This window comes from Tupaia chinensis, unplaced genomic scaffold (genome assembly GCF_000334495.1).
Source record: "Tupaia chinensis unplaced genomic scaffold, TupChi_1.0 Scaffold000244_1, whole genome shotgun sequence".
Lineage (NCBI taxonomy): Eukaryota > Metazoa > Chordata > Mammalia > Scandentia > Tupaiidae > Tupaia > Tupaia belangeri.
In genome coordinates, this window is record NW_006159722.1 from 473,566 (window position 1) to 486,039 (window position 12,474).

General features: G+C 35.7%; 1 protein-coding gene across 1 annotated transcript in view; it reads left to right on the top strand.

Annotated features, from left to right (window-relative positions):
• The window catches only part of ASCC3 (activating signal cointegrator 1 complex subunit 3), a 402,674-nt gene that overhangs the window by 51,750 nt on the left and 338,450 nt on the right, over window positions 1–12,474 (top strand).

Consider the following 12,474-nt stretch of genomic DNA (forward strand, 5'->3'; position numbering starts at 1 on the left):
CCCCCAGGGGGGATGGTCACGCCGCAATCCCTTCTCCTCCATTCTCCTCTCGGGATCTTGGGCACGCACGCACACGCGCCCGGCGTGAGTTTTAAGCCACCGGGTCCGGGACACGAACCACGGTCGACTACGTGGGAGTCCAGCGACATAGCCATTACGCTAACTGCTGGTTCCCTAGAATTTCTCCTTTCTAAGAATCAAAGAAGCTATCAATTTACCACACACATGAAAATGTGAAGTAAGCTTTTAAATAACACAGAGCTCCCTAGCTTTAACCTTACTTATTACACATCTAATTAATTATAATATGGGGGAATAATAGTGTTAACATTCTAAATTGCATTAATCAGGTTGTAAGTGACCTTGGTTTTACCTTTGTTATATTGCTGTGTCATAGTAAGTACCTTTAAACAGTGAGCATTAGTTATTCTGAAAATCTATTTTTCCTTTTTAAAGAAATTATTTAATTTAATTCATTTATTATTATTCTCCAGTTTAACCAGAGAGAGAAACACAGAGAGAGGGAGAGGGAGAAAGCAAGCTTCTGGGTCTGAGACTTGAACCACAGTTGGTCTTGTGGGAGTCCAGCACCTTAACACCATGCCACTTACCAGCCCCCCTCCAATATAATATTTTCTAATTTTCTGCAGGTGACAACAGTTTATATAACTTATTTTTTCTTTAAATATAAATGTCCTAATTTTTAGTCATTTTCTTATGTTACTTATAACTTTTTTCAGAATGTATGAATATTTAATAAATTTCTATGCCAGAAACCAAACTAAGAATAATTTATAAAGTTTTAAATGACATTATCTGCTTTTTATAATTATCTAATATTCAGTTCTACATGAGCTGGGAGTTTAAAAAATTTCTCAGGTCATATTTTAAACATTTTTTTCTTTTACTTCCTCATTCTTTATAATATGCACCTTTTTTCACTTCACATGCAAATCTATACTTGAGTATCATCTCAAAGGCAGTCTCTAAATTTAGTACCATTTTTCTTTGTATACTGTGCTTACTGGGTTTTGCAATATATGTCATTTATTACTTTAGTGTATAGAACAACTGCAATTTTTAATATGTTTATTTCTGTATAAGTAAAGGAAATGCATGGGTTTTCTTTGGTTTAATATATGAGAATCTGTATGTCTCTTTTTCTTTCCTTGAAGTTTTATTGGACAGGCATTGATGTATTATACAGTTTTTAGATCCCTATACAATTTTTCAGAACCACAGTCTGTTTTAATGCTTACTGTTATTTCAGCTTCATAAAATAAGCTTCTGGAGCTTTCTTACTTTTTCTGTTTTCAAGAAAATTTCTGTAAGGAAGCAGTTATTTGTTCCATGAACTTTTAACACTAGTGTTTCTCTAAAACTGTATGACCTGGTGACTTTTGGAGGATAGGTTTCAATTACAAATTCATATTTTCCAGTAGTTGTTACATTCAGACTTTTTATTTCTTCTTAAGTCACGTTTGACAATTATGTTTTTTTCTGTGAAATTAGCTATTTCACCTGAGTATTCAGCCTTTGTTATAAAGTTATTCATAATTTTTTTTTTTTTTTTATGGTTGGGTAGAAGGCACATGTGCTCACAGGAAAGACACACAGGAAGGGAGAGAGGGAAAATGAGAAAGCATCCCTATGGGGGAAGACCACACAATTCCTTCTTCTTGATTTTTCCTTTGAGGATTTTTGGGGCACATGCACACACACACACACACACACACACACACACACACTCAATGTATTTTTTAAGCCTCTAGGTCCTGGATTTGAACTGGGCAATTAGCCATGTGTTATCCAGCTGCTTTAACCACCTTGCCACTGGCTGGTCCAATATTAACTCTGTTTATTGTATTGAAATCCTCTCTACTTAGAGCTACGTGATTGAATATATTTCAGTTTTTCCTTCATTTTTTTGATAGTATATGTGCACGCATGACAGAGAGGCACCCTCAACAGAGCTTTTCCTTGCTGCCTTCTCAGTCAGAAAAAGAGAAAGAGAGGGAGGCACCCACAACTGAGCTTTTTCATGCTACGTTCTCCCTTTCCTAGCCCTCCAGCTTCTCAGCCCTAGGTGCCCATGCACATACCTGGCATATTTTCAAGTTGACTAGGGAAACCAAACTTGCAGTAGCTCTATGATTTACAGCCTTGCGAGGCACTTGTGTAATGACTCTGCCATAGTGGCTTGGTCTACTTAACTATTTTTGAATTTTAGTTTAACACTTTCTGATGTTTTGAAGTTTTGATTTTATGATGAGTTTAATTCAATATTTTTATCTTGGGAAGTTATTGGAGACAATGGGAAGAGCATTGGGAAGAATGGAAACAATGGAAAGTGATTAGAGAATTTTTGGCAAGAAACGGCAGGGAAGTCAAATTCAAATTTAATAAAATTTGCTCTGGTTGTGATACGGAGAATGGTTTGGAAGATGTTTTGGATAGATGTAGAGAAGCATTTAGGAAACCCTTTGGTCTAAGCAAAAGATATTTAGCAGCTTAATATAGACAGGCAGAAAGAATTGAAGTCTATTCTATAGTTGAAATCAAGAAGAAATGATAGTGAATTGGATGATGGGTTCAGTAGATGCAATGGGGTAGATAAGGAGGTGTTAAGGATTCCTTTTAGGCATATAATTTGTGTAACTAGGAGGATGGTATTGGAAATTGAGAGCACTTAGAAAAGTTTGGAATTGGTGGAAAACTATAGAAAAATTTTAAATAACTTTTTTCATTTAACTGTATTTATTATTATTACTATTTTAATTTGACCAGAGAGAGAGGAGGGGAAAGTGAGAAAGCAAGCTGCTGGGTCCAGGACTTGAACCTCAGTTGGCCTTGTGGGAATCCAGCACCTTTAACCACCACGCCACCTGCCGGTTTCAAACTATGGGAATTTTTAAAATGCAGAATTTTGAGAGACCCCTGCTCTCAAACTGGGCAGCTAATATATGAAACTCAAAATAGAGTTCTGGGAAACATGTAAATTTAAGAGTTTTCAATGTATGCTTGCTAATGGAAGCTAAGGGCTTGAATGCGAACAGCTAATGAGACAGTGTAGAGAGTAGTCTTAAGGAACTCCAACAGTTAATAGTCAAGAAGTTAAGGATGAGCATAAGGAGAAGATAGGAAGGAACTAGCCAAATCAGTAGGATATGTATAAGATACATATCAAGAGTGATGTGTCAAGAATATTAAAAACAAACAAACAAACAAACGAACAAAAGGGTTTTGAGAAGATCGGGGAGGGCTTGCTCCCAAGTGCAGCTGTTAAGTGCTGTGCATAGAGAGCTGGAGCCTACATGCCAACCACAATTCAAATCCTGAATCTGGCTGTTTGAAAAATACATTGGGTGTGTATGCATTGTGCTCAGAATCTTTAACAGGATGAAGAAGTAGAGGAAAAAGAATTTCAGGGTGACCATGCCCCATTGTGGTGCTTTCTCTCTGTCTCTCTCTGTCTCTGTTTCTGTCTCTTTTGCTGTCCCTCTGGAGAAAACATACTCCCTCTGGCAATTAAAAAAAGGATAGGGACTATCTAACAATGCAGAATGATGCATCAAGGAAGGTAGGACCAGATAAATATTTATCAACTCTTTGAATCAGAATCTTCCAAACATATTCAAAAGGATGCCTCACTCACATCAATATATTCTGCCTGTTTTGCATCACTGAGCTTATTTCACAATGCCCATTGGCTACTTAATGTGAGAAATGATTGGTCTCTGTTTTGGAAGAGGCTTTTTTGGAATTCCAGATAGACTTATTTTTGACCAATAATAAATTCTTTAATACTTGCTAGATGGAAATAGAATGGAACTGACAAACCTTTTGTAAATATTGAAATTGTATTTGCTTTAAAGCTTATTTAGTCATTACTTAAGTGTTTGTTCAACATTTTTGAATAGTCTGAGAAGCAGGGTTCAAGTAGCATAGTAATGTGACCAGAACTGTGTGTTTTACTTGAGGAAAACCTGTTTTGCTTTAAAGTCTTTTAGTAAATCTGTAACCCAAGTAGATTTATTTTTTTTCTGTAGTTTCACAAACCCTCAGTTTATCTCTGTGTAACCAAGATTAAGAACAGATTAATAGTTCTTATTTAAACCCATTATGGCGTTTTATCAATTTTTTATGGGATTTATAGTGCAATTTTCTATGAAATACTGTTTAAGAGGTTTAACATTTTTTATTTTGTTTTTATGGTGATGTAATATTGTGATGATTCAAATGATACTGTGTTGGCAATATTGCATCTACTCCAATATTGTTCTATTGAAATAACAATGATCTAAATCTGTTTATTATAGAAAGTGCGGATTACCTTTCTTGAGAAATTAAAAAACTGTATCTATCCATTTGTTAAAAGTGTTGTATTGTCAAGAAACAAGGAAGTGATAATGTTTTACAGTTAGCCTGTATTTGTTCTTAAATTTAAGTTCTTCCTTGACATTTCATGAACTTCTTTGTTTTTATTTTTTCCTTTTCTCTTTCCATTTGTTAATTTAATGAAGAATAATAGCTTATTTTTAATAAAGAATTTATAAGAACTATAAGAATTTTTTTTTTGGAAAAGTACCAAAACAGATAATAATGGCTTTAACCATAATCATCAAGAAAAGGATGCTATCTGTCTCTCATAAATCTCATATTCTTAGTTTATAGCCAGGATAGTCAAACTTACCTGTTTAGCATTTGAGAGATATGTTCTTTTATTTTTTAACCTTTTTAATAGATGTCTGTTTATGTAAGTACAGCCAACTCCTACCTTTTTTTTTCTTTTCTTTAAAAATGTGATAGATTTGGGAACTTGCATTAGTGTAAAATGCAATGATCCAGGCAGCTGTACCTTTACAAACAGTCACTCCAAGTGCCAAATTAGTTTGTAGTGCAAATCTTGAGCGAGAACTGCACCTGCTCTCAATGTGGTTGAAAATGGCAAATGTCATGGGAAATGTAATTTGGGGATTTCTTTAAATCTAATGGCACCTGATCTCAAATCTTCTGGGGATTCTTCATCTTGGAGTTTGGGAAGTCCTGCTATTTAGAGCAAAACAGCCCTCTTGTCTCTTTTGCTCATGATTAAGTATAGTATTTTTAAGAAATAATGTGCTTTTTTGTGCTGTGATCCTACACTTGGGATGTTGCTTTAGAAGTTATCTTTCAAACAGATTGGTGGTTTCTTAAAATTAGGTTTTGGGCTAAAAAATTCTAATTAGAATTTAACTGGAATTTATCATGTATAAATATTGCATTTTGGATTAATGAAATTTGAATAGCTAAGAATATAAGAGGGATATTTGAAACCGTCATAAAACTGTACATTATGAAAAAACTATGTAGGGGGGACCAGCAGTTGGCATAATGGCTATGTTGCTGGACTCCCATATAGTCGACTGCAGTCTTAGAGTCCTGGACCCGGTGACTTAAATTCATGCCTGGCTCATGTGCGTGTATATCCAAGATGCCGAGAAGAGAATGGAGGAGAAGGGGAGAAGGGATTGCGGCATGGCCATCCCCCTTGGGTCTGATTTTCTGCTTTCTGTCTCTCTGCCTCTCTCTGTATTTCTGGTGAGTGCATGTACCCTATAGCAAAACCTCTTAAAAGAAAAAGAAAAAGCTATGTTAGGATTTTCAGAAAATTTTTACACTAAAATAAACTCATGCTTTAATTCCATATTTCCTTGAACTTTTTGAAGTTTCTCCAGATGTAAGGATATCTATGCTATGATAAATTATTTTCTTATAGAAGAAATTGTCTCATTTTAAGAATTAGCAAACTCTTTGAGCGTTTATAGGATTTAAAGGACAGTTCATGTTGTCCATAGAGAGCATTTCCCACTACAATTGTTAAAAGTATGAGAGGATGAAATAACTATGTAGGTATACATTATAGTTTCTTTTTTTTTAATTTGTAAGAGCTTTAGTACCACCCTTAACAAATTAATCACAGGGCTTGTGCCTGATTAACAGCAATTGAAAGTTTTTAGATGCTTTCTCTCAAATGCTTTTAGAGAAAATTATATTTAATCTTTATCTTTCAACCCATAAACAGTTTTCTTCATTACTTTTAGTATTTTAAGTCATTCTAGTTCATAATTTTTTTAAAAAATAACTTCATTGATAGATGTCACATACATATAATATACCCATTTAGTGTATAAATCATTGCATTTTGTTTTATAATCATAGATATGTGCAGTTATTACCACAGTCAACTTCAGTGCATTTATATGACCTCAAAAAGAAAGCTTTGACCTTTAATTACTATCTTTCATGCCCCTTTCTTTCTCTCTCCATCACTATAGACCCAGTAATCTCTTTTCTGTCTCTAGAGATTTCTTCATTGTGCACATTTTACATAAATGGAGTCACATGATGTGATCTTTTGTAAGTAGTTTCTTTCACTTAAAATGTTTTCAAAATTCATCCATGTTGGGACCAGCAGTTAGCGTAATGGCTGTGTCGCTGGACTCCCACATAATCGACGGCGGTTCGCGTACCGGACCCAGTGGCTTGAACTCATGCCGGGCGCGTGTGCGTGCGTGCTCAAGATCCCGAGAGGAGAATGGAGAAGGGATTGCGGCATGGCCATCCCCCCTGGGGGGTGGTTTCTCGCTTTCTGTCTCTATGTCTCTCTCTGTCTGGCGAGCGCACATGCCCTATACCAAAAACCTCTCAAAAAAAAATTTATCCATGTTACATACTACTTTATTCCTTTTTATGAACCATACTCTATTGTATGGATATACTACATTTTCTTTGTATATAGCAAGTTGATGAACATTTGAATTTCTGCCTTTGACTATTGTAAATAATCAAAATTGTCTATATGTTTTATTTGGATACATATTTTAATTCTCTTGGGTATACAGGAGTGCATTTGTTGGGTCATAGACTAATTTTATGTCTAACTTACTAAGGAGCCACCAAACTGTTTTTCATGGTGGTTACAATTTTGTATTATTACAGCAACATTGGAGAGTTCCAGTTGCTCTACATTCTTACTAACACTGGCTAGTTTCCTTTTTTCTTTTTTTTTTTTTTTAGAGGGTTTCGCTATAGGGCACGTGCACTTGCCAGACAGACAGAGAGAGACAGAGGAACAGAAAGCAAGAAATCACCCCCCAGGGGGGATGGCCATGCCGCAATCCCTTCTCCTCCATTCTCCTCTCGGGATCTTGGGCACGCACGCACATGCGCCCGGCGTGAACCGGGTCTGGGATGTGAACCGCGGTTGACTACATGGGAATCCAGCGACATAGCCGTTATGCTAACTGCTGGTTCCCGATAGTTTCCATTTTTTATAGCCTTTCTAGTTGGTGTTAAGTTATAGTTCATTGTTTTGATTTGCATTTCCCTGATGAATAGCAATATGTCATTTCATTGTGCTTGTATGCCATCCATATATTGGGTGCCTGAAAAAGTCAGGATGCATTTTTTTTTTTTTTTGCGTAGAAAAATATGCCATGGCTTTTCTGATGACCCAATATATTCCATGGAGAAAAATCACATACTTTACTCACTTTTTAAATTGGGTTTCCTGGGACCAGCAGATGGCGTGCATAATGGTTATATCACTGGACTCTCACGAGTCGACTATGGTTCGAGTCCCAGATGTGGTGCTTAAAACTTATGCAGAGCACATGTCTATGTGTTTGCCCAAAATCCCTAGAGGAAAATGGAGAAGGAGTTGAATGTAGCCATCTCCCTCAGGAGGTGATTTCTCACTTTCCATCTCTCTGGTGAATGAATGCACCTTATAGTGGAAAAAAGAAAGTTTCCTTTTTGTATTGCATTTTAAGAGTTTTTTTTTTTCTTGTAGTCTAGATACAAGTTCCTTATCAAATATATGATTTGTAAATTTTGTAAATATTTTCTCCTATTCTGTTAGTTGTGTTTCTCTTTCTCGATGGTGTCCTTTGATGCACAAAAATTTCTCACCTTTTTTTTCTTTCTTAAGAAGTTTTGGTCTTAAGGTGCATGTCCTTGCTGAAGAGAAAGAGAGACTGAGACAGTGAGAGGGAAAGTGAGAAATAACCCCTCAGGAGGATGGATATGCCACAGTCCACTCTCTCCCATTCTTCTGGGTCTTGGGCTCGCATGCACACAGGCCTGGTGTGAGTTTCACACCACCAAGTCTGGGACTCGAACCATGGTTGGCCATATGGGAGTTTCATAACGTAACCGCTATGCATCTGCTTGTCCTTCCACCTCTCTCTTTGTACGCATGCTCATGTGTGTACACACTCATATATTTTTTATGTAAGTGTTCTATAGATTTGAATTTTCATGTGGAGTGACTTGCTTTTAGCCTGAAAGCTAAGGTAGGTCTTCTACCAACTAATTTTCTTAGTTTTTGTTTATTTGGGAAGTCCTAATTATCTATAGTTTTGAAATTTAGCTTTGCTGAATGTAGGCCTTTTGGTTAACAGGTTTTCATTTTGTTTGTTTTTAACACTGGGAATATGTTATTCCCACCATCTCTGGACTCCTTCATTGGTGCTAAGAAGCCAGCAGTTGTGTTACTTGGTTTTCTTTTTAAGTGGTAATTAGTTTTCTCTTGCTCTTTTTAAAAATCTTTTCCTTGTCTTTAACTTTGAACAGTTTTACCATGATGTGTCTGTCTGTTTATTTCTGTGTTTATCATACTTGAAAGTTGTTGAGACTCCTGAATGTATTGATTAATATTTTTAATAAATTTGAGAGGTTTGGGGCCATTATTTCTTCAAATATTTTTCTCTCTTTTCCTTTAGGTAATCCATTTATGTATGATGGTGCATTTAATGGTATCCCACATTTCTCTTAGTCTCTGTTCATTTTTCCTCATCTGTTTGTTTTATATGTTCTTCAGATGTCATAGTCTCTCTCTTCCAGTTATTTGTTTATTTATTTGCCAGTCTAATGGTGGATTTTTGTAATGAAACATTGATCCTGTTTTTATTTTGTGGAGACTGTTTTCCCTGCCATCAGTGTTTTATAGCTCACACAGATACATAGTTAGGAAAGGGAGTAATATGTTAAAAGCCTTTATAAATAATAATTTATATTTTTAGATAGATTTTTTGCCATAGAGTGTGTGCACTTGCTAACGATACAGAGAGAAACAGTGAGACAGAAGGCGAGAAATCACTCCATGGGAAATGGCCGTACCGCAATCCCTGCTTCTCCATTTTCCTCTTGGAGGCACATACATGCCTGGTATGAGTTTGAAGCCACCAGGTCTGGGACTCGAACCATAGTTGACCATGGGAGATTCCAACAATGTAGCCTTTCTGCCAATAGAATTAAAAAAAATTTTTTGAATTACCAGTGGACACATGTGTAGTCATAAACAGAGAGGGACAGGGACAGGGAAAGGCAGAAAGAACCCCTAATGGGGCATAATCATGCTGCAGATTTTCTCATTTATTTCTCCATTATGCCCATTTGCCTAGGGTGTTTTTCAAGCTGCTAGGGCTGGGATTGGAACTACAGTAAGACATGTGGAATCTGGCTGCTCATCACTAGGCTACAGTGCTAGCCCTCATATTCTTTTTTGATATATGTTAAAATTTTATAAGTGGTACTTATGAATTTGTTACAGTGGAAAACTAGAAATTTGTTAGTTAAATTTTCATACAATGCTTTATTAAAATTTGTTGGTCTTCACATTTTTAGTGGATGTTATACTGATTCATAATTTTATAATTTCATGTATTTGGTTTTCTGGAAAATAATTGATTCAGTGTGTTACATGAATCTTCTAAATGTTGACATACTTGCTTACATAATATCAAGAAATAATACTCATTCATTAATATTACCATTGATTTCATCAGAAAAGTCTGTAAATAATGGGAAGTAAATTTATAGTGATAAATATAAATTTTCCAAAATTCTCTTTTTCTCTCAAAAGCTAGAATTTTATTATTGGCAGTGAATACTTTATTCTCCTTTGTGTAGCAGGCTCACTTCATTCATTTTTTAAGAATAATGAATACTAGATACCCTAGTCCAAATAACCATAGTTTGTCTTGGTCCCTTTTTCAAATCAAAATGGTGCTATATGGAAAAAATCTCACTAGCACTTTTATTTTTTTTTTATTTCATTTTCTTTTATACGTTCACTCATATTATTTAGCTTACAAAATGAATATTTCAACACCATTGTATGCCAGTATGTAGCAGAGCAATTTTATGTGTTCTCCACTTTCTGTTAGAGTATTGAAAAACATGTACTCGTAAATTTTAAGAAAATAATTTATATTGCTTCACGTAAGGGCATTCTTAATGTAGGTGGCTTTTTTTGTTAGTGACTATGCTTACATGGCAGTGAAGAATAATAGAGTTTGATGCTGCTAGCTTAATTTGTGCTATGGCACCAGCAGTTGTACCCATCATTCTTTTTACACCATCAGTGCAAATGTCCACACAGTCAGAAAGGCAATAACACGTATTATTTTGCAACAATATATTATTGCAAAAATAGTTTTGACCTTGAAAACTACCAGAAAGTTTCAGGAACTCCTAGGAATCAATAGACCATACTTTATTGCTGAGCTATTCTTTGAAGTATGATGAGGAAGAAAAGGAGAAACATGATGTCTTTTTTTTTTTTTTTTTTTGGCTATTTTAAATTCATTCTGTCACATACCACCTTTTTGGGGGAGTGAGAGAATGGTATCATGAGTTACATATTTACTTTCACGTCTTAAGTATTTTTCTTTTTTTTGGTGGGGGGAAGAGGTTTTTGCTGTAGGGCGCATGCGCTCGCCAGACAGACAGAGACAGAGAGAGAGAAAGCGAGAAATCATCCCCCCAGGGGGGATGGCCACGCTGCAATCGCTTCTCCTCCATTCTCCTCTTGGGATCTTGGGCACACATGTACATGCGCCTGGCGTGAGTTTTAGGCCACCAGGTCCAGGATGTGAACTGCGGTCAACTACATGGGAGTCCAGCGACATAGCCATTACACTAACTGCTGGTCCCTGTTTCTTAAGTATTTTTTAGTTGCCTTGCCTCTTTATTGCACTGTCTGCCATTTCTCCTTGTAAAAATTTTATTTTTTAAATAAGTTTATTTATTTTGAGAGTCAGACAGAGACACCTTCCAACGGGGCCCTCACATTGCAGTCCACCCCAGTTTCAGCTAGCCAAGATCATGGAGGCATGCATGCACTTAGTGTGCACAGGAAGGCCCCAGGGTGCAAACCCAGTACTTTTTAATGTGGGTACAGCATCTCAGATTATTCTGTCATTGCTGCACTACTCTATGACCCTTCAAAAATGTCTTAACCTCAATTGGTATCTTTCATATTACCTGATTTGTTATTTGTTTATGCACAATGCATTTCATATTCATTTCAGTGTCACAGCAGCTTTCTGGAAGATATACAAAGGTGCTAGTACCATAGAGTGAAAAGTTCTATAGTTTGTGCTACTGCACCAACATTGTTTTTGGATTCAGTTAGATGTAATTTCACAATTCAACTCTTCTATTGCTATGTAAGTTTGGGCAATTTTTATAAATTTTCTAAAGCTTCATTTTATTAAGACAAAAACAAATAATAGTACTTTGATCTGAAAACACTGCAAGGAGTATTTGTTAAATACTTAGTGCAGTGGTTATTGTATTACCTAGCATATAATAAGTGTTCAATAAATACTGGCTGGCATATTTAGAATTGTAATTGGTAGGACAGAATCATTCTTTTTTTTTTTAAAGAGAGATTTTTACTATAGGGTGCATGCAGTCAGAGGAGAGACAGAATGTGAGAAATCACCCCCCAGGGGCGTTGTCCACTAACATTTCCTCCTCCTCCATTTTCTTGGGATTTTGGGCATGCACGCTCATGTGGCCGCCATGAGCTTTTAGCTGCCAGGTCCAAGACTTGAACTGCAGTTAACTACATCAGAGTTCAGTGACATACTATTATGCCATCCACTGTCCCAGGATCTTTGTTAATAAAACATTTTGTTTGTCTATTGTCTTTTTGTGTGACAATGACTTAAGTAAAATTAAAATATTTATAATATTGTATATTATGTATACTCAACATTAGTTTCTATTTTATGATTTTATTTGTGTGGATTCTCTGAGAACAATTAGGATTTGATTACTATAACATTCTCACATGTAAAACTATAGTGTAACATTCCTAAACAAGAAATATGTTCCCAGATCACACTTGAGGAAATCTAGAGACTGTTTAGAAAGGTTATATCATGAGTTACGTAATTTAAAGTCTGAATCCCAACACTGGATGATTTCTGTGTAATCAACATAATCTTTGGTAATCTCATCATAGGAGAGTGGGATATGCAAGAGAAGTTTATATAAACTTACGTAATATACTTGCAGCACTGTTTTAAACTTACTAAGCATTTAAAGTATATATAAAAATTCAGCATATAGTTATCATTCATTAACATGTTCTAATAGTTCTTTAATTCTGAAAGACAGCTGTTACATAGTAAGTTACAA